The sequence below is a fragment of the Orcinus orca genome, chromosome 6 (assembly GCF_937001465.1).
Source record: "Orcinus orca chromosome 6, mOrcOrc1.1, whole genome shotgun sequence".
Lineage (NCBI taxonomy): Eukaryota > Metazoa > Chordata > Mammalia > Artiodactyla > Delphinidae > Orcinus > Orcinus orca.
In genome coordinates, this window is record NC_064564.1 from 74,197,368 (window position 1) to 74,220,909 (window position 23,542).

The 23,542-nt window shown below is 39.1% G+C and overlaps 1 protein-coding gene across 1 annotated transcript in view; it reads left to right on the top strand.

Annotated features, from left to right (window-relative positions):
• The first annotated feature begins 203 nt into the window (after window positions 1–203).
• The window catches only part of LOC117203868 (cytochrome P450 1A5-like), a 169,474-nt gene continuing 146,135 nt past the window's right edge, over window positions 204–23,542 (top strand). Inside the window, exons 1-2 of the mRNA XM_049710783.1 lie at window positions 204–423; window positions 3,027–3,117. The gene's annotated coding sequence lies outside the window, so the exon portion shown is untranslated. The remainder of the gene's footprint in view (window positions 424–3,026; window positions 3,118–23,542) is intronic.

The window sequence follows — 23,542 nt, forward strand, 5'->3', positions numbered from 1 at the left end:
GCCTTTTCATTTTGTCTTTCTTTCTGTGAACGTGGTTTTCGTTCCACAGACTGCAAGATGGTAGTTTTTCTTGCTTCTGCTGTCTGCCTTCTGGTGCTGAGGCTATCTAAGAGTGTTTTGCAAGCTTCCTGATGGGAGGGATTGGTGGTGGGTAGAGCTGAGTGTTGCTCGGTTAGGCAGAACTCAGTTAAACTTTAATCTGCTTGTCTGCTGATGGGTGGGGCTGAGTTCCCTCTCTGTTGGTTGTTTGGCCTGATGCAACCCAGAACTGGAGGCTACAGGCTCTTTGGTGGGACTAGTGATGGACTCTGGGAGAGTTCATAGCAAGGAGTACTTCCCAGAACTTCTGCTGCCAGTGTCCTTGTCCCCGTGGTGAGACACAGCCACCCCCCACCTCTGCAGGAGACCCTCCAACACTAGCAGGTAGGTCTGATTCAGTCTCCTGTGGGGTCACTGCTCCCTCCCCCTGGGTCCTGATGCGCACACTACTTGGTGTGTGCCCTCCAAGAGTAGAGTCTCTGTTTCCCTCAGTCCTGTTGAAGTCCTGCAATCAAATCCCGCTAGCCTTCAAAGTCTGATTCTCTGGGAATTCCTCCTCTCACTGCCGGACCCCCAGGTTGGGACGTCTGACATGGGGCTCAGACCTTCACTCCAGTGGGTGGACTTCTGTGGTATAAGTGTTCTCCAGTTTGTGAGTCACCCACCCAGCAGTTATGGGATTTGATTTTATCGTGATTGTGCCCCTCCTACCATCTCATTGTGGCTTCTCCTTTGTCTTTGGATGTGGGGTATCTTTTTTCGTGAGTTCCAGTGTCTTCCTGTTGATGATTGTTCAGCAGTTAGTTGTGATTCCGGTGCTCTTGCAAGAGGGAGTGAGCGCTCGTCCTTCTACTTAACCATCTTGAACCAATCTCCTATTAACTTCTGTTAAGATAATCCTTATATCCCTGAAGAAACTTAAAGTTTCCTATTAAAGCCGATTCTTTACTCTCCAGTTGGTTGAAGTTCAAAAAGATAAAAGTTGTGTGTAGTTATTTTATATTAGGGTTATGGCAGAGAATCTAATCTTCAATTACAACATTTTCTTTAAAGGAAATTTGATTGGTTTTGCATAATTTTGACTTATGGAAAAATGGCCAGTCCTAAATAAAAGCATCCTCTGTTCCTCTCATTAATTAATGTCACTCATTAATTTTTTAACATCTATTTATTGAGTGCCAGTTATATGCCAGACACTGTTCTAGTTAAGGCATGCTTCCTACTTTGAAAACAAAAGAGACCACCATAGTACATTTTCTTACTAAACAATCAAAATGAAGTGAAAAGATAATCAGAATAAGTAAATTAAGGTAGTTGACAGTTTCGATATCTTAATAGTTTACAAAGCAACTAAGTCTAAAAGGCTTCTGAGTGTGGGTCCTCTCAAGTTCTCTTTGGGACGGTCCCATCTCAGAGCAAAGTGCTTGTACTCACTGCTTCCACCTAGTGGCGGCCCTTCTTCTCCTGAGGCACTGCTGCATGTGGAGGGTGGGGCCATGAGTGACCTGTCCACCTCTAATCCTGTGTCCTATCTGCCTCCTGGCTTTCACCATATCTGGGTTTAGATTATTATAGCATTTACAAATTAATATCCTTGTGATTTTGGAATGAAGAATCAGAATTCTCAGGAATTCTTGAAATGACGTGATTATGTACTTCTAAAAAATTCTTTATTTGCATATTTTAAATTAGTAGTGAGTGACCATAATAATGAACAAAAGTCGTTTTTTTCTCACAGGGTTTTACTAAAAGTTCAGAGGTTTTCTTTATTATTATGAAACAATATATTGGAACAAAATTATATATTTTAATAGAATGATCTCTACCTGATATTGACATTTTATAATAGAATACACTGAAGTAAGAGAACATAAAAACAAAACAAATGTCAAATAAAAATTATTTCAAATGTAAGGATTATACTATATACATTTAATGTTTAAAAGTTAAAATTCTTGAATTTTAAGATTCAAAGCATTATCCAATGGTCTTGATCTTTGTTTCATGACAAAAATTGCTTTCATTCTGTATTGACGTTTGTTCACTTGTCCAAAACCATCTTCAAGCTGGGTGTTAGAATACATATTGCTTTCCGTAAGCTTATTTCCTTTTTAAACAATTTTGAGGTTTTTGTTGTTTTTGCTCATTCAGATTTTAGATCAGTTTCTGATTTCCTAAGGGTATATTCTCAATAATATTCACATATTCTACTCCTTGTATTTTTTCTTTTAAGGTATTTACAAGGAACTGTGGCCTACAGCAAATATTCAGACTCTGGAAAATGCTAGAAAATATTGAGTAACATAACATTAGAATCTGCTAGCAAGGGCCACAGTATTGCATAGAATCAGCAGTTGAAGCTGCTAATTTAAGGACTTAGTTTGCTTTCCAAATGTGTTAGTTCTCAGCATACCATTCAGAGAATTAGTTTAAAGCATGTATACTATGAGGATAAAATCACTGACATTTATATTATTTGCAAGAATAAGTCACTGTTAGCAGCAAACGGGGCCATGCACACCCATTTTACAACATGACAAATGATCAGATCATTCCTGCCTCTCTCCTCCAGGTTCCCAGAAACGCTGGTTTTAACCTTCAGGTCACAAATGTCTTGCTTTCAAGGAGATATCAGTGAACTCCTTGGAACCAGTAATGCCTCCATGTTGATTGTTAGCCTCACAGAAGAATTAGTTTTTCTCTTTTCCTTGATTTCTCAACTGATTTTTTTTTTGAGATTCTAAAATTTCTGAGACATATGGGAAATTTCCACACTGAAACACCAGTGCAGAATACCCTGGGTTCTGTTCCCACCATTTCTGCTAGAACTTTCCCACACATCTCTTATGTTATCAGTTTCCTCATAAATCCAACCTGTTGGTCTTTTGTATTTCCAGGATTTGTCACAACTTCCTATCTATTATATTTCTTTTTTTTGTTTTTCAGCATGGCTGAATATCCTTTAAAATGTGTTTTTTTACTTCTAGGGGTTTGGCGTGAGAGGGAAAGAGTGTGTCTTTTATACCATCCTGAAGTGAAAGTTTAGCATTTCCGTTTCTGAACTTCATCACGGCAGTGGTAAGTAGATCCCCTTTGTAAATACAGTGTTGGAAATGAAGAAGAGTTAGGATTCCCACTTGTTTGAGAGAGAAATTGTGCTGTACTGAGCTATATTAAGTTCCTGTAGCCTGTGCTGGGAAGTAAGTAATTTGATCAGCAGTGATTTGGTTCTTATTTTTTAATGTTTATTAAAATGAACCATTCTCATTGCAATAATTGCTTTAATATATTAATCAGTGCTTTCTGATAAATGCTATATTCCATTATATTGTGCTATTGGAATGACAGGCTCTATGATTACAGAGGTTTCCTCTAATGAGCAAATCTTGCTTCAGATGTGTTAACTGCTCACATCTGCCTTCCGCATGGCCTGGACTTCTCCAATTAACATGTGATTGTGAGGATATTCAACTTTGGCTTTGATCCTAATGATCTTTATGATGCCCATTTCTTTGTTATAATGTTTTTATTTGTGCAGTGAAGGCCTTACAGGTAAAAGAGCAGAGTTAGGGAGAGAGAGAAGAGAGTTTCCCTCCATGCCCCTGCCCCCTCCCCTCCATAACAGTTTCTATCAGCCTCAGTTTGCAGCCGGAGAAGGAGGAATTAACTAACTCCCTCATGAAGGAGGACTTGGGGCATCAGAAGTCATTGACCTTAGTATGTTCATAGTGGGATTTCATAAGTTTGAAAAATGAGCATTGCAAGCCATCAGTTTGTCATGCTGCCTGCAACCCAGCAATTTAACTTGACCCAGACAATACAGGTACCATGAGGATGAAACAATGAAAAAAACTATGGTATTTTAGTCTTATTTTATTAAAAATTACAAGTTAGAAAATTGAAAGGGAACAAGTAACATTACAATTGAGATAAAGATGGAGTTCTTTAAAGATACTTAAATGGTAAATCCTAATCTATTCATAGCTCTTCAGTGAGGTGTGTAATTGAGATGGATAAGAATATGTTCAAAATGGTGAAAAGTTTTATTGTAGCGGACATTTGTCACTTTTGGGTGTCTGGTATCCAAGTGTCCTGTTGTATTAATCTGTGTTCTCTGGAGAAACAGAACAGAACTGATAAGGGGTGCGTGTGTGTGTGTGTGTGTGTGTGTGTGTGTGTGTGTGTGTGTATGTGTATCTATATCTATATACACATACGTATTTATTCACTTATTGTAAGGAATTGGCTTATGTGATTATGGAGGCTGACCAGTCCCCAAAATCTCTAGCCGGCAAGCTGGAGATCTAGGAGGGCCAATGGTGTAGTTCCTGTCTAATAGCTGGCAGGCTTGAGACCCGGGAAGAGCCAATGTTTCAGTTCTAGTCTGAAGGCAGGAAAAACTGATATCCAAGCTCAAGGCAGTCAGGTAGGTGTAGTTGCCATTACTTGCAGGAGGGTCAGCCCTTTTCTTGTACTCAGACCTTCCACTGATTGGATGAGGCCCACTCACGATAAACGGGCCTCATCATCTGCATTGGATCCACTGGCAGGGATGGGAATGGTCTTTAAATGCTCATTAAATATATAAATTTCTGACCTCTACCTTTTAATTTTTTCAATCTTCATCTCTGCTGAGTGGAGCCCTAAAATCTATACTTTTAACAACCTCTCTAGGTATATTTGTGCCCAGAAACGTTCAATTACTCCTGTCTATTTAGACTAACAGGATGATGGATAAAATTAGGTGCCTGGAAAAGATGTGATCTCCACTGCCTCCCATCCCAAGGGGAGGTGGCCTTGGAGCATGAAATTGCTTGGACTGTTGAGTTTGTGTTAAGAATCTCAGTTGCCAGTACTGTTAAAGCTGTGTCAAATGATCTCTACCATCAAGGTCATAAAAGAACGTTTAACATTGTGAAGTACTGCAAGGACCCTCCTCCAGAGGGAAACTGCTGCATGACTGCAAATGTAGTCAGGATTTGAAAGTGGTAGCTGGGCTAGGCTGGAAGGTCCAAGATGGCCTCACTCTCGTGTTGGTGGTTGTCACTGGCCGGAATGCTTCATAATGTCTTTAAGTCTCTCTGAGCCTTATTTCATTGTGATTTCTACTCAGTATTTCTTTTCCCTTTCTTTTTTGTTTTCCCAAAGGCTGTTGTCACATCGACTTACATTTAACCATATGTACAAAACTTGTAAAAATATGATATATCAAAAGTAATAGGATCCTTGAAATTTGTGCTTGCTGTGAGCTAAAAACTGAAAGCAGAGTTTGTTTCCAGATTAATAAACATCACATTTTTCAAAATGTATATTGTTTGATTCCTGTAATTGAATATATAGTTAGAGGAAATAACATTTTAAAAAATGCAATAAATTCTGATGTAAATTTAAGGGCAATTTACAGAACCATATTTTACATAATTTGAGACGTGGAAAGGGGATGGAATTAACACTGCTACAATTTTGGTGTTATTTTCCTCCAATTTTTAATCCATGTGTTTTATAATGTTGTCATAATCGTTCCAAATGCTGCCTTTAAAATAAGCTTATGCCATAAATATCTTCTTTTCAAATTACTATATCATATTTTAAAATATTTTTAATAGAGGGTTAATTTTGTATCTAATGAATAAACTATAATTTATTTAACCAATTCCACATAAATGGACATGCAGGTTGTTTCCAATTTTGTTGTTGTTGTTTTGCTTCTTTTTCATTATTACTTGAGGCCAGATTCCTATAAGGGCAGTCAGAGCTTATGAACATGTTCATAAGACATTGCTAACTTCAGTTACAAAGAGTTGCATCAATTTACTTTCCCATCAATAATACATGAGCAATAGTTTCTGTCTTCCCTTTCCAGCATTTCCAGTATTCACAAAATGTTACCCTCTCGATAATTTATTCAAAAATATTTATTGAACACTTTACTATGTGCCAGAGTCTGTATATAAAAAGGACGATGCTTAAAGGAGTTTGTGATTAAGTAGGAGAGATGGATACTTTAAAAGTATATATTTCCAGTTCAATTTTAAAAGTCCAATAAGAGAGATTTTCAGTCAAGATGGCACTAGATAATCATGACGGTAATGCCCCATCTGCTTCACATATATAACAACGATAGGTAAAATGTAAAAATATAAAATTTAAAAGGCGTGGCTAGATGAAAAGCCAAATACAGCTGAAGTCACGAGCCTACTAGCCTCCTAGTCTTTGATAATTAAGTATCTATGGTGTTGGTGCTGGGGGAAACTAATGTGTTGACAAATCCTTTCCCCAACCCCAATGAATAATACATCCTCCTGTCAGTGCGTGACGTTTTACAGAGAGAGTCAAAGGTGTTAATAGGTCCTTTAGCTCCACAATGGAAAATGCAGCCTTTTCCTTTTATTTTGTTTAATGCTTAATTCATTAAATTTAAAACCATTTTGTTATAAACATTCACTTAAACACTGAACACTCACAATCTCTCTAAATATTTTATACTACTTACAAGGCTAATCCATCAATACTTACAGAGTTCAGTTAAAAATATCTCAAATATTTAAATGATTATGAATATATTTAATTTTACTCTTCTAAATATTTAGTTGAAATCAAAACATGAAATTTTCTTAAAGGCTTTAAACAATTTGAAGAGTGGAAAACCCACACATAAAATATCATACCAATTACAAATATTACAGTAAAATTAAAATAGTTGTAAAGGTAATGATGAAAACACATAACTACATTATTAATGATTTCATTTTATATTTATATTCTTGTTTTTAATCTTCTGTTTTGCTCTCCCAATACCACAGTAATTTTACCAGATGCTGATTTTTATACCTCCTTAAAGTGGGAAATATTCTGTCCAAACATCAAAGTAAAAGAATACTCAGACTTGTCAAGGTCTAGGGTTTACATTCTTGATACGTTGATTCTCAGTAGAGTTGCATAACCCAAGCAGTCCAAAGTGACGCAAAACTGAGCCACTTACTTGGGATGAGCCCTTTCTAATAATGAATCTGCCTTGTTTGGTTATAAGAACTTCAGTCCATGAATTTTATGAAATTTTGTGTTTTTGAAATTCTAGGAATAATGTACATTTTAAAATGAACAATAATACTAATTCACTGTCCTGTCATTATGAGATTTTTTTTTTGTCAAAAGCAGATTTACATAGACTTTTGTCTTCCCTCTCTATGGCTTGGAAAGACCTACTCTCCAAGATACCTTGTTCCTCTTCAATCCATAATAGTATTAAAGACCAAAAACTGGATTCTGGATACATCTGGGTGGTGGACATAGGAAAACATTAATTTAGCCTCTTTGAATTGGTTATACTCAGGTAACTCTATGCTAAGTAGCTGCTGGGAGCTGCAGCAACCCCTCTAAAGAAGTAAATGAAGGCAATGGTCTCACCAGACCCAAGATCATGGAGGAGGGCTGAGCCACTGTTGAAACCACAAATGAAGCACCACCTAAGACAGGTGCTGGGGCTGCTGAGAGGCTGATACGCAGCACGTGAGGAGACTCTTTACTGCAGGTGCCAGAAAGATGAGGATGGAGTGCTGGCTCTCTTGGCTGAATCTAGAACAGGAAGCAAATCCCCTTTCCCCACTCCTGCCTTTCAGATTTCTGTCAGTACTTCCCATGGGTAGAAACTAACCAGAAGCTCGCTGGCAAGTAACTGGGAAAATGGGATATGCAGGTCCCTGGACTCTTAAAATACATAGCGGAACGTAGAAGGGCAGAAATGGGAGCCAAGAGCAACAGGCAAATGATCGTTACAACCTATTTCTTCTCAGCGACTTTGAGTGGCTAAAACACATCCCAGGAGGTCATCTATTTGGCTTTTTGAGTATATGTCTTTTCTTTTTGAGAACTCAGATAGGTGTGGTACCTTTTTATCCTCCTTTGGATTGGTTTTTTTCCACAGGTTTCTGTATCTCCACCAGGTGGAGTTAGAGGCTAGTTTATTAAAGGGTTAAATTTAGGAAGTAAATTTGCTTGAGGGTTTCAGTTTCAGATGGGATAAAGCAAAGATAAACAATACGAAGGGGACTACTTCTTCCCTCTGATGTTCCCTTTTAGGATGTTACCTTGTTATTATCATATTCTCTTTGACTATTATGTCAATGTGCCCCATTCTCTGGCTGTGACTTAGGATACTCCTGCTGCAAGGAATAGAGGCTCATTCCAGCTGGCTCAAGAAAAAAGAATCCTATATAAATACACAAGAAGGAATATCACAGACATTTTTGGAAGAGAAACAAAACACAACCAAGGCGTACCAGGAGCAGAGGCTGCTCTTTGCTTCTTTTAGGGAACACACTGTCACTCTTGTGTCTGCTTCTCATTTATTCATTATTCATTCTTTGAATATGCACCGAGTCTCCACTCTGGTGCTGGGGACTTGAGATACAGAGGTGCATGAGGCATTAAATGGGAAGAGAGTCATTAAACAAATAAATACACATGCATACAATTACAAATTGCTATAAATATTATGAATAAAATAGGCAGCTTTAAAATAGAGTGTAACATGGGAACTTAATTACAATTAGGCGGCTAGGGGAAAAAAAATTTAAGTGGCATTTAAGTATAGACCTAAAAAGACAACTAAAGGTCAGCACAATTAGAGTGGAACAGGAAGTTTGCTCAGCTATAAAGTGTTTCAGGAAAAATTTAACCATTTCCTATTTATACAGGGGCACTGGGTGTATTCTTTAGCTTATTATTTTAATATGGGTAAACATATTTGTGGTGAATGAAGTCCTCTCAGAATTAGGGGAAACAGTTGTAGAAATCTGTGAAATATACATAATTCTCTTCCATTCAGATTGGTTCTTCATTTTATATTTGCTTTATGTAGAAATTGAAGGTAGAGATCATAAATTTGTTATCAGTACAATGTTTCCCAACATCTGCTGCTAATGTAATTTAAAAGTGCATGAAAATAACTTGCCTTGCATTTTAAGTTGGCCAAGCTCCCAGCTTCTTGGGGGAGTTTTATTACATTAGCTAGCAGATCTGGTTCTTTATCTCTCCACTGAAATGGCACAAAGGCAAACTTGAGCCAGGCACATAAACAATGTCCTTCCTACTGATGATTTTTCTTTTAAATCAAGTCGTTGAGAGCCCCAAGACACTACCTGACATGCATCTGTTATCGCTGTGTCCACTGATGTGGACTGGGCTGTCAGAGGTCTGACATACAGTCCTTGTCCTCTCTGACCCCTCACATGTAGCAGGCTAATTATGAATTAGTGGGTTGGCCACCCTGAGTCAGAATGTTACTGGTGGCTTTTTCCCCCCAGGTCCTGATTTCACAGACAACAGTCTCATTTAAATCCATTGATTTAATACACCTTCAGTGACAATTCTGATTCCTATGTTAATGTCCCTAGGAACATCTGCTTACTAGATTTGGGATAGTGACTGTAGATAAAAAGAAAAAAATTGAATAACAAGGAGCAGATCCTAAACGTCTACTGGAGTAAAAGAATGAATATAAAATGATCACTATTGTCTCCTAGCTATCTAAGCCTAGCAAATGGACTATTTAAAAACCCTTCCTTTAAAGGAACTATTCCACTTAAAATTTTCTGAGAAATACCTAGAAAATATAACTAATGTAAATTTACTTGCATTGTTTGAATGATAGAATTGAGAATGTAAATGAAAACTTTCTAGTAACCCTGAATGAAGATCTCTCACAGGTATTTATTTAAAGAAGAGGAGACTTCCAGGTTTGCTTTTTTGCCTGTTGTTAAGTCATTCCAATAAAAACAACTGGATGTATTTCGTCTCAGTCAATAGTATTTTATTATCTTTAGGGACTTTTTTTGGTCTCCACACAGTTAAAGGTTGGACTGCCAACAAGATAAACCAAGATATGAAACATTCTATTCTTCAGAATTAAAAATTATTTTCCCTAGATATATGGGCATGACTCCCAACTGAATCATCCAAAATAAACTAGATTAATTAGTTCCAGGATGGATAAGATAGATTATCCGCAAAAAGATTACACTTCATATAAGCTTATAAATATTCATTCTCTTATGTCAGTAGTTTCAAATTTAGTCTATGGGTGTGTAAAGAAAATGAGTGAGCCTAGTAAGACTTAAAAAATTCTGTTCATCTCAGTGCATTGATTAAGATGACAGGCCAGCATTCAAATTCCAGCATTACCACTCACTATTGTGCAGATTTGGGTCAATTACTATTTTTTTAAATTAAATTTTATTTTTTTTATACAGCAGGTTCTTATTAGTTATCTGTTTTATACATATTAGTGTATACATGTCAATCCCAATCTCCCAATTCATCCCACACTACCACCCCCACTACTTTCCCCCCTTGGTGTCCATAGGTTTGTTCTCTACATCTGTGTTGCTATTTCTGCCTTGCATACCGGTTCATCTGTGCCATTTTTCTGGATTTCCCATACATGTGTTAGCATACTGTATTTGTTTTTCTCTTTCTGACTTACTTCACTCTGTATGACAGTCTCTAGGTCCATCCACGTCTCTACAAATGACCCAGTTTCGTTCCTTTTTATGGCTGAGTAATATTCCATTGTATATATGTACCACATCTTCTTTATCCATTCATCTGTTGATGGGCATTTAGGTTGCTTCCATGACCTGGCTATTATAAATAGTGCTGCAATGAACATGGGGGTGCATGTGTCTTTTTGAGTTATGGTTTTATCTGGGTATATGCCCAGTAGTGGGATTGCTGGATCATATGGTAATTCTAGTTTTAGTTTTTTAAGGAACCTCCATACTGTTCTGCATACTGGCTCTATCAGTCTACATTCCCACCAACAGTGCAAGAGGGTTCCCTTTTCTCCACACCCTCTCCAGCATTTATTGTTTGTAGATTTTCTGATGATGCCCATTCTAACCAGTGTGACATGATACCTCATTGTAGTTTTGATTTGCATTTATCTAATAATTAGTGATGCTGAGCAGCTTTTCATGTGCCTCTTGCCATCTGTATGTCTTCTTTGGAGAAATGTCTATTTAGGTCTTCGACCCATTTTTGGATTAGGTTGTTTGGAGCTGCTCGTATATTTTGGAGATTAATCCTTTGTCTGTTGATTCATTTGCAAATATTTTCTCCCATTCTGAGGGTTGTCTTTTCGTATTGTTTGTAGTTTCCTTTGCTGTGCAAAAGCTTTTAAGTTTCATTAGGTCCCATTTGTTTATTTTCCTTTTTATTTCCATTACTCTAGGAGGTGAATCAAAAAATACCTTGCTGTGATTTATGTCAAAGAGTGTTCTTCCTCTGTTTTCCTCTAAGAGTTTTATAGTGTCCAGTTCTACATTTAAGTCTCTAATCCATTTTGAGTTTATTTTTGTGTATGGTGTTAGGGAGTGTTCTAATTTCATTCTCTTACATGTAGCTATCCAGTTTTCCCAGACCACTTATTGAAGAGACTGTCTTTTCTCCATTGTATATCCTTGCCTCCTTTGTCATAGATTAGTTGACCATAGGTATATGGGTTTACCTCTGGTCTTTCTATCCTGTTCCATTGATCTATATTTCTGTTTATGTGCCAGTACCATATTGTCTTAATTACTGTAGCTTTGTAATATAGTCTGAAGTCAGGGAGTCTGATTCCTCCAGCTCTGTTTTTTCCCCTCAAGACTGCTTTGGCTATTCGGGGTATTTTGTGTCTCCATAAAAATTTTAAGAATTTTTTGTTCTAGTTCTGTAAAAAATGCCATTGGTAATTTGATAGGGGTTGCATTGAATCTGTAGATTGCTTTGGGTGGTATAGTCATTTTCACAATATTGATTCTTCCAATCCAAGAATATGGTATATTTCTCCATCTGTTTGTGTCACCTTTGATTTATTTCATCAGTGTCTTATAGTTTTCTGAGTACAGGTCTTTTACCCCCTTTGGTAGGTTTATTCCTAGGTATTTTATTCTTTTTGTTTCAGTGGTGAATGGGATTGTTTCCTTAATCTCTCTGTCTGATCTTTCATTGTTAGTGTATAGGAATGCAAGAGATTTCTGTGCATTAATTTGTATCCTGCAAATTTACCAAATTCATTGATTAGCTCTAATAGTTTTCTAGTGGCATCTTTAGGATTCTCTATGTATAGTATCATGTCATCTGCAAACAGTGACAGTTTTACTTCTTCTTTTCCATTGTGTATTCCTTTTATTTCTTTTTCTTCTCTGATTGCCTTGGCTAGGACTTCCAAAACTATGTTGAATAATAGTGGTAAGAGTGGACATCCTTGTCTTGTTCCTGATCTGGGAGGAAATGCTTTCAGTTTTTCACCACTGAGGATGATGTTTGCTGTGGGTTTGTCATATATGGCCTTTATTATGTTGAGGTAGGTTCCCTCTATGCCCACACTCTGGAGAGTTTTTATCATAAATGGGTGTTGAATTTTGTCAAAAGCTTTTTCTGCATCTATTGAAATGATCATATGGTTTTTATTCTTCAATTTGTTAATATGGTGTATCACATTGATGGATTTGCATATATTGAAGAATCCTTGCATCCCTGGGATAAATCCCGCTTGATCATGGTGTATGATCCTTTTAATATGTTTTTGGATTCTGTTTGCTAGTATTTTGTTGAGGAATTTTGTATCTATATTCATGAGTGATATTGGTCTGTAGTTTTCTTTTTTGTAGTATCTTTGTGTGGTTTTGGTATCAGGGTGATGGTGGCCTCATAGAATGAGTTTGGGAGTGTTCCTTCCTCTGCAATTTTTTGGAAGCATTTGAATAGGATGGGTGTTTGTTCTTCTCTGAATGTTTGATAGAATTCAACTGTGAAGCCATCTGGTCCCATTTTGTTTGTTGGAAGATTTTTAATCACAGTTTCAATTTTATTACTTGTGATTGGTCTGTTCATATTTTCTATTTATTCCTGACTCAGCCTTGGAAGGTTATATCTTTCTAAGAATTTGTCCATTTCTTCCAGGTTGTCCATTTTATTGGCATAGAGTTGCTTGTAGTAGTCTCTTAGGATGCAATATTTTTGCAGTGTCCATTGTAAACTCTCCTTTTTTATTTCTAATTTTATTGATTTGAGTCCTCTCCCTCTTTTTCTTGATGAGTCTGGCTAAAGGTTTATCAAGTTGCTTATCTTCTCAGCGAACCATCTTTTAGTTTTATTGATCTTTGCTATTGTTTTCTTTGTTTCTATTTCATTGATTTCTGCTCTGATCTTTATGATTTCTTTCCTTCTACTAACTTTGGGTTTTGTTTGTCCTTCTTTCTCTAGTTCTTTCTTTAGGTGTAAGGTTAGATTGTTTATTTGAGATGTTTGTTGTTTCTCGAGGTAGTATTGTATTGCTATAAACTTGTCTCTTAGAACTGCTTTTGCTGCATCCCATAGATTTTGGATCATTGTGTTTTTGTTGTCATTTGTGTCTAAGTATTTTTTGATTTCCTCTTTGATTTCTTCAGTGATCTCTTGGTTATTTAGTAACGTCTTGTTTAGCCTCCATGTGTTTGTGTTTTCTACATTTTTTCCGTGTAATTGATTTCTAATCTCATAGCGTTGTGGTCGGAAAGGATGCTTGATACAATTTCAATTTTCTTAAATTTACTGAGGCTTGATTTGTGACCCAAGACGTGATCTATCCTGGGAAATGTTCCTTGTGCACTTGAGAAGAAAGTGTCATCTTCTGTTTTCAGATGGAATGTCCTATAAATATCAATTAAGTCTATCTGGTCTATTGTGTCATTTAAAGCTTGTGTTTCCTTATTAATTTTCTGTCTGGATGATCTGTCCATTGGTGTAAGTGAGGAATTTACGTCCCCCACTATTATTGTGCTACTGTCAATTTCTTCATTTATAGCTCTTAACATTTGCCTTATGTATTTAGGTGCTCCTATGTTGGGTGCATATCTATTTATAATTGTTATATCTTCTTCTTGGATTGATCTCTTTATCATTATGTAGTATCCTTCCTTGTCTCTTATAACATTCTTTATTTTAAAGTCTATGTTATCTGATATGAGTATTGCTACTCCAGCTTTCTTTGGATTTCCATTTGCATGGAATATCTTTTTCCATCCCCTCACTTTCAGTCTATATGTGTCCCTAGGTCTGAAGTGGGTCTCCTGTGGGTCTTGTGTTTGTATCCATTCAGCGAGCTTGTGTCTTTTGGTTGGAGCATCCATTCACATGTAAGGTAATTATCGATATGTATGTTCCTAGTACCATTTTCTTAATTGTTTTGGGTTTGTTTTTATAGGTCCTTTTCTCCTCTTGTGTTTCCACTTAGGGGAGTTCCTTTAGCATTTGTTTTAGAGCTGGTTTGGTGGTGCTCAACTCTCTTAGCTTTTGCTTGTCTGTAAAGCCTTTTATTTCTCGTCAAATCTGAATGAGATCCTGCTGAGTAGAATAATCATGGTTGTAGGTTCTTCCCTTTCATCACTTTAAATATGTCCTGCCACTCCCTTCTGGCTTGTAGAGTTTCCGCTGGGGAATCAGCTGTTAACCTTATGGGAGTTCCCATGTATGTTATTTGTTGCTTTTCCTTTGTTGCTTTTAATAATTTTTCTTTGTCTTTAATTTTTGTCTATTTGATTACTATGTGTCTCGGCATGTTTCTCCTTCGGTTTATCCTGCCTGGGACTCTCTGTGGTTCCTGGACTTGGGTGGCTATTTTCTTTCCCATGTTAGGGAAGTTTTTGACTATAATCTCTTCAAATATTTTCTCGGGTCCTTTCTCTCTCTCTTCTCCTTCTGGCATCCCTATAATGCAAATGTTGGTTCGATTCATGTTGTCCCAGAGGTCTCTTAGGCTGTCTTCATTTCTTTTCATTCTGTTTTCTTTATTCTGTTCCATGGCAATGCATGTGAGAAGCACCTGCTTTGTGTTACACTTTCTTAATGATGCCACCAATTTGCTCTTGGTGACCCTGAGGGTTTTTCAGAGTCTAACACATGGAGCATCCCTCAGGGACCCTGGCTGCCCAGGCAGCCATGACTGCCACAGAGCTTCCTGAGAGAAACTTTCTTTAAAAGACTTTGGGGCTCTAGAATCCAGTCCCTAGAAACCAATATTAAGACATTAACACAAAAGAGGGCCTATCTATATTACTCTGTTTTGCTTGGAGAAGACATCCAGTCCTTCTCAGATTCACCTGCACAGAATATGTTCTTGATAATTATCTGTTGAATGAAGGAAGATGGGGTGAAGCCTAAATCATGGCTCCAATTTGAGATGTGGCGTTGGGATGCAAGGGGTCCTGTAGAGTGCTGAGTCACACCACCGTGAACTGTCCGGCCTGTTTAAAGAGGCGTCAGGGGATCGATCCAGTCCAGAAGTATTCAACCTTTTTTCTAATCCTTTTTCAACTAAAAACCTGTTACATACTATGTGAACAGATGCAGAAGGAGATGCTCTGGTTGGAGCTGGAGGGGGCAGGGGGGTTCTCCAAAGCTCTGGAGCTGGCCCGTTATTGCCTTGCCTTGCCTCACAAACACCCCCTGCCCTGCTCCATCAAGAGGGCCTGTGAGGCAGTTTGCAGAAACCAGAACCAAGGCACTAAAAAGGGGGTTGTCACTTTAAAACAAGCCTCTATCCTATTGAGCCAAAGAATGATAACCCCTTAGAAGTCAGCACATCCAAATTGAGCTGTAAGAGGCATTATACTAAAAGAGCAAGACTGGTTGCACACAGGGTGAGCTGTCACCTTCAACTGGAGCAAAATTAAGCAGGTTGTTGGTGTGGGGACCTCGGCAATGGGAAAGGGGGTGAGGAGCCAGGCGCATGCAGTAAGCAGCTATACGGGCACATATGGCCTCATTAAGGCCGCGGGGAAGTAAGAGCCAGGCAGACAGCGTGGGGAAGTGTTAGCAGTTCCTGGGGCCTCGAAGGGACTCACTAGAAGGTCCTTGAAGGCTGAACACCCCTGACTCACTAAAGGGTCCTTGAAGGCTGAACACCCCTGACAGGTGCCCCAGACAGAAGAAGGAAGTGACGGGGGAGATTAAGAGGCATTTTCTTTGTATAGGAAACCTCACAAGAAGACAACAAGAAGGATGGGAGGGGCATGAGAAACCTTTGGGAACTGCTGCCAAAAACCCCTTTTTACTCTGGACATGATGCTCTAAAGGCTTCTTGCCTTCCCGGAAAGAACAAATCACTTTAGGGCAGCCGTCCAAATTGGATTTCATGACCCACGATGACAAACCTGGGAATGTTACCTGTTACCTCCTCCAGTGGCTTAAAAGGCTGGTCCTCCAATCCTCCCAGCTCAGGTTTGTTCCCACTTCTGACTTCTAAGAATGGAATAAGGTGTATGACTATAAAGGCTGCAAGACTTCAAGCCCCTTCCCTCATGAAAGTGTTCTGGGTTCTGCAGGCTAACAAACTTGTATGAAAGAATGAGTTTGGTCAGCAATTCATTAAACAAAATTGCTCCGTCAGATATATTCAGAGATTTTGGTAAGTCTTCCTCAAACAGGAAAAAAAGAGAGCAAGGAAGAATTGATACAAACTATGACTTTATTTTATGATAGAGATGATGAATTTCTCTCCTCTTCTCCACAGTGGGTCTGTCAGTTCTGGGTCCACGTGGGGAGACCTGTTCAGAGCAGCACTCACTGGGGACAGGTGTGTCAGCATCACTCTGTTCCTCACCCTGTATCCCCTCAAGAGTGACCCAATTGCTCCACAGTCACTCCTAGACATTTATCCTGCCTTATGTTTCTTAGCACTCATAACCAGCCAAAAAATATATACATATATATATATATATTTTTTTTTTGGTACGCGGGCCTCTCACTGCTGTGGCTTCTCCCATTGCGGAGCACAGCCTCCGGACGCGCAAGCTCAGCGGCCATGGCTCACGGGCCCAGCCACTCCGCGGCATGTGGGATCTTCCTGGACCGGGGCACGAACCCGCGTCCCCTGCATCGGCAGGCGGACTCCCAACCACTGCGCCACCAGGGAAGCCCCAGCCCAAATATTTTTTATTTATTTATTATCTCCCTCCCTCATTAGAGCATATGCTGAGTAAGAGCATGGAATTTCTCAGTGTTCTTTGCTGTGTCCCCCTCATCTGGAACCTTGGCCAGCATATGTCTTGCCATGTGTTCTAAGTGTTTCCCACGATCCTGTTTAACTTTCTCAAACAATGGGCTAGGTACCATCTTTATCCCTACATTCCAAGTGACAACTTTAAACTTAACTTGATCAAGGTCTCACAGTAAGAACTGGTGGAATGAGGATTTGAACTCACAGCTGCCTGGATTTAGAGCCTTCAGCTTTTAATCTTACGTTCTTCTCTGCAAAGTTCCAGTCGAATTAAAACCACTTTCTTGATGAGGAGATTCTTTTCAGGTGTTTCATTGCCAGTTGGTTTTGTGCCACTGTCTTGCCGTAAAACAAGTAGTGGTCCCAGTAACTGGGGGCCTGGGTGTGGTGGTGTAGGTCTGGGGTCCTCATGACTCAGAGGGCTGGGCCAGAAGATTCTTTTGAGCTCAGGAGTCCCTATGGGTGTGGAGGTTTGAAGAAGGAGCAGGTAAACAGAAGAGCATTCAGAAATAGGGCAAACAATAAGAGGAAAAAAAAGGTAAATTAACAAATGAATGAGTAAACAAACCCATGAATGAAGAAATGACTGAATTAATTGGTGGAGTGAAATCATGTAAGGACAGAGGGAGAGTACTGTTTTATTCTTAGTAATCTGGCTGGTTACTTACTCGGGGCTCTGATGACAGAATAGAAAAGCCTCAAGCCTCCTGTCCCCTCATTATTTATTTTTCAGTTTTATTGAGGTATAACTGACAAATAAAAATTGTATATATTTAAGGTGTGCAATGGGATGATTTGATATATGTACACATTGTGAAAAGACCACATTCAAGTGAATTAACACATCCATTACCTCACAGTTATCTTTTTTGGGGTGGGGGGTGGTGAGAACATTTAAGATCTACTCTGTTAGCAAATTTCAAGTGTACAATATAGTATTATTAATTATAGTCACCATGCTGTACATTAGATCTCCAGAACTTATTCATCTTACAACTGGAAGTTTGTACCCTTTGACCCATCTTCCCATTTTCCCACCCCTGGGCCTGGAAACTGCTATCCCACTCTCTGGTTCTTTGAGCCTCCCCACCTGCCTGCACCCCCATTCTCTTTGCTCACTTCTACCACAGGCTGGCTGTTCTAGATGGTTCAGGGTCAGACATGTCTATTTGGAACACTTTAAGAAGCTCTGGAGAAGGTCTTGTGTACCCTTTTTTAATCCGGTGAGGGCAACTCCCTTTGAACTCATCGCAATCAGAGTTTGAATGCCAGCTTCACAAGCAAATGGGCTTAGGATCTGGAAGAAATAACTTATCCTCTTTGTGCTTCAGTTTTTTTCATTACATAATGAAGATTCTTAATTCCCTTGTAACATCATCAGGATGATGAGAAATTGTATAGAATACACATCTACATATACACCTACACACACACACAAACACACACACACACAGCCTAGTGCCATTCCTATAGCTCAATAAATATAGCTGTCATTTATTATGGTTGAGAAGGCAAAAAACAAAAACAAAACCTGGGAGGGGGGATATGTCCCAATAGAATTGCCCTGATTAACATGATTAATGTAGGCGAATGATTTTCTGAGTAGCAGCTTGTCTTCCTCTTCCACTTATGTTCTAGAAAGACAGCTTCCCAACATCCTGTATTTTCTTACTGAAGGATGGGGCCATTTGATAACTTCTGTACTTCTTTTACCCTTGGGTTTTTCACAGTGCTTTGTTTCAATTAATATCTAGTTAGATAGTTATAGATTCTTCACTTTTTCCTGAACTAATTTAGAGGATTTAGAGAATCTTGTTTTTCTGACATATCGATGCTGGAGGTTGGAGTGGTTGTTCACAGATTTAGATGTTCTGTTTGGCAGTGAGGTGGTGGAAGCACACAGATGTCTCTGGGCTTAAGTGCAGTTTCCATACATGGAAACCAGGTATCCACAAGAAGAAGAAATGAATGCCTGATGAACTCTAAGTTAGACTCATCAAAAATTTTCCTCTTCTAGACCTTTTGATAATAACTCTCTGTTATGGGGTGTGCATTGCTATAGTGAGGGGAAGATTGGGAAATACACAGAAAAATGGCTGAGCTTATTTAATATTTGGAAAATGTACTCCTTTGAGGTGGCTTTGCAGTATAATGCATTTTCCTGTGATGGTGGCAAGGATTACAATGCTAATACAATTTCTTAAAGTTCTATAAACCAGATTATGTGTGTAATGCATCACTTCTGGGCTGAGGCAGTTGAAAGCTAGTGTGCCTTTTCCATCTACCTCTTCCCTTAAAGTGGCTACCTTGAAGGTCCTGTGTTCCAGATGGCAGAGCTGAAAGATGCAGGAAGGCTGCAGTACTCACATGAGACTTTATGAGAGTCTTCACTGTGCAAAGCCTTTGCGATTTGGAGGTTTATCTCTTATTGCAGCACATTATGGCCTATCCTGACTACCTCAGGGCAGTTAGGGAAATGCTCATGAGACAAAGCCATGGGAAAAGAAAAGGAAGTGCAAAAAGAAAGTCAGAATAAAGTCATGCAGAGATTGACCTGAGTTTGAGTCCAGCATCCGTCACAGCCTGTGACTTTACATACCACCGCTAAACCTTTTTTCTCATCCATAAAGTGGGAATAAAAATAGTATGTACTTCAGAAGGTTGTTGTAAGAATAAATGAGGTAATTCATGCAAAATCACAGTGTTTTGCATAGTTCCTGGCACATAATAAGCACTTTAAAAATGTTTGAAAACATCTGAGATTTGAAAATATAAAATAATACAAAAACTCATCCTGGCTTATGTAGGATGTCAGTTAATATTGTGAAAGCCAGTTCAGGCAAAGCGCCAAAAGACAGGTTCTTACATTATAAGACCTACAGATGGATTTCAGAAGGTAAATAAACCCCATGAAATTGTATGCAAAATTGTGTGTATAAGTAAATGTACTTTTATCTAAATGTAGTGAATCCCAAGTGAGATTTATTGAGAGCCTCACTTGGTGTAACAGACTATAGGAACAGAGAACTAAGTTTAGATATAAAAGATATTGCAGTGAAAATACTGACAGGAAATGAAGACTGATTAGATTATCGTGAAGCTCAAGGATTTGAAAGACTTAATCATCTTGGAGTCTGCCATGGTAAAAGCTCGCGACTTGGATCTGGTCAATTTGCCTCACTTGAGACTGCTTCAATCTCCATTCATCCCTCCTCAGTCAAACTTCCATGCCCAGAGGGACTCCGGAGCTCTAAGGAGTATTTCCACCCTGCCCTCTGAGTAATGAAAACTCTAGGCTCACCACCACTATACCCAGCTCCACAGCTACTGTGACCCTACTGGCAGATTTACGATAGGATGATGGGACTGAACCAACTGATAAGAAAATACTTGAAAATAAGACCCTAATCATTTGTTTTATTTCAGTTGAAGCTTTGGAAATGCAGAAGCAAGCAATGAGAATGCTTCAGAGAATGAGCTCTGTAGTTAGGTCACTTAACTGAAACGTCCAAAGGTAGTATCTATTCAGGTATGGCTAAATTCAAGAGTGCAAATGGTAATGTCAAGACTCTGTCCATCTACTGGTATTACTTTTCTTTGTGAGTTGACTTCATTACTATCTAGGTTTCTGCCATAGAGGGTGTGATTTTATATGTAGTTAAATAAAAGTTTCAGCTGAATCACTGAGGTTCAATATCTGTTGCCTTACAAAGGAAGTGCTAAACCATATACGAATTTGCAGAGTTAACCAAAGATGAAATATACAATGCTAAAAATAAATCACCTTTAACAAAAGGGTTGGCTTATGCAATATTAAGGAGGAATTAGGAGAAAGATTTCTTTGGAGAAAACTGTTTGTGAGAAGGTATGAGTGGGGAGCTTTAAAAAAATACTCTTGAGAGCTTGCTATGTGCCATCTACAATCAGTTTCCCCTTCAATTCACTACTATCTGACTCTCTCCTGAGGAATCTAGAGGATGAGAGAAAAGTTGACTAGCTTCTCTAGAAGTAGAATGAAGGAGAATTGCTGCTATGCTCAGCTTGCACTTCCAAAGTTTGACAGCAAGAGTGATGCAGAAGTGTCTCCCTTGGACTGTGTGTTAGTTTGCTAGGGCTGCCCTAACAAAACGCTATAGACTGGGAAGCTTAAACAACGGAAATTCATTTTCTCAGAGCTCTGGAGGCTGAAATCCATGATCAACCGTGTTGGCAGGTTTGGTTTCTTCCGAGGCCTCTCTCCTTGGCTTGCAGATGGCCACCTTCCTGCTGTGTCCTCACAAGGTCTTTCCTCTGTGTGTCCGTGTCCTAATCTCTCACTATAAGGAGACCAGTCATATTGGCTCACCCTAATGGCCTCATCTTAACTTTAACTGCCTCTTTAAAGTCCCTTTCTTCACATACAGTCACATTCTGAGATACTGGGGGGTTAGGACTTCCACATATGAATACGGAGTTGGGGGGCACAGTTTAGCCCATCACAGAACATGTCGGGGCTATTCATAGGAGAGGGTTGTCAGGGTAGCTATCAGATTCTGTCAAAAAGAAGCTTGACTTGCAGACATTTTGTGGCTGTGGTTAACCTGGATGAGGGCACGGATGATATGAGAACTCCAGCACTGGAGTTTTCCAAGAACCCGTGAAAATGCCCACTGGAGAAAGTCAGAAGCAGAGAGCACAAAACCAGGACACCACAGTACCAGGCACGTAAAACCTTTCCTGCCGCCATGCTGCTTCCTCCCCTTCATCCCTCCCTACCTCCATCTCAGATTTGACCCTAAAGGGTAAGAAAGCTGCTTAGCAAGTTGGGGAAGAAGGAGATAAAGGTGTAAACTGGGGGAAAAAAAGAAATAAGAAAAAAAGACCATGTCCTCACTCCTTTCCAGTCTGTAAGTTTTCATCAACCACAAGCTCTGGTTAGGGGAGGAGAAGTAATGATGACTTTGAGAAAAGGTAGACCTTTGACTAACAAGCAGGCCTTGACGTTCTAAATGCTGAATTACTTCTTAAAAATATAAAGAACTTTTTATTCTCCAAGAGCGAGAGAAATTCATCAGTCTATTGAAGTTCTCATGTAGGATTTGGAGAAATTCTCCTACTAAATATATTTTAAAAGGACAGTGGGAGATTAAAAAAAAAATGCCGTGTACCATTTAGATCCCTTAAGTCTCATTTATTCTATATGCCAGGTGTCTTAATAATCAGGCTCTGTATTTCCAACAATGGTCTCAGATAGTGTTCTGACTGGCTTAGCTGGGACCATGTGCATAACTGGACACCAATCCCCAAGCCCAGGAAGATAAAAACTCTGACCAGACTTGGATTAATGCCCATCCCTAAAGTTAGAGGAAGTGCATGGGTTCCCATTTTCCCAAACCATATGGAGTGAGAGTGGAGAAAAGCTGGTTCCTCAAACACATGCTAAGCTGGAAAAATGAAACAATGACCAATAACATGTGACCAGAAACTTTCAAGTCAATTCCAACCTGAAGATGCAAATATTTTATGTTTAGAAACATGACAGGTAGAATGATACTGGGAAATGTACCAGTGCACAAATTAGCAATCCTGGATTTTAGTCGTGATGCTGCCACTAACTAGCTGTGTGATAGCAGCCATCCCACTTAACATCTCTGAGCCTCAGTATCTTCAGCTACATAATGATAGGTGTGGGCTAGATCCTTTTCACTTATAACCCCATCTATGGAGGTATAGAAGGACTTTGTTTCTAGAGGGAGGAGCTTGACTTTGCAGTCTTTTTTTTCTTTTTGGCTGCACTGGGTCTTTGTTGCTGCGCACAGCCTTTCTCTAGTTGCGGCGAGCGGGGGTAACTCTTCGCTGCAGTGCGCGGGCTTCTCATTGTGGTGGCTTCTCTTGTTGCGGAGCGTGGGCTGTAGGCACGCGGGCTTCAGTAGCTGCGTCACGCGGGCTTGGTAGTTGTGGCGCATGGGCTTAGTTGCTCTGTCATGTGGGATTCTCCCAGACCAGAGATCGAACCCATGTCCCCTGCATTGGTAGGTGGATTCTTAACCACTGCACCACCAGGGAAGTCCCTGCAGTCATTTTATTCTGACTTCTTCCTCTAATCTATGGCAAACAATCTGTTACAACTTAAAAAACCCTGGAAAGTTAATTGAAATGTGGATGACTTACAGAAATGTAATTTCATTGCTTCCCTTTTACCCACTAGGTATAATCATGTCATAGCTGCCTACATTTCTGTGCTTCTAAAGCACCTTATAAACCAGGAGAATATCAGATGGGACTTTTATAAGCCCAGCAAAACCACTCTCTTTCTTTAAATTGCACCATCTACCTTATGGGAAAATCCTACCCAGTTTTCCTCCTCCAGAATGCAACTCAAAATGATTGGAGAAAATAAAGTGATACCACAACAATGGAGAGAATATCCTACAATTCTTTAATATCCTCTGCATAGTCATTTTCCACCTGTTCTTGCAGTTTGAGATCACAGGATTCTTGACA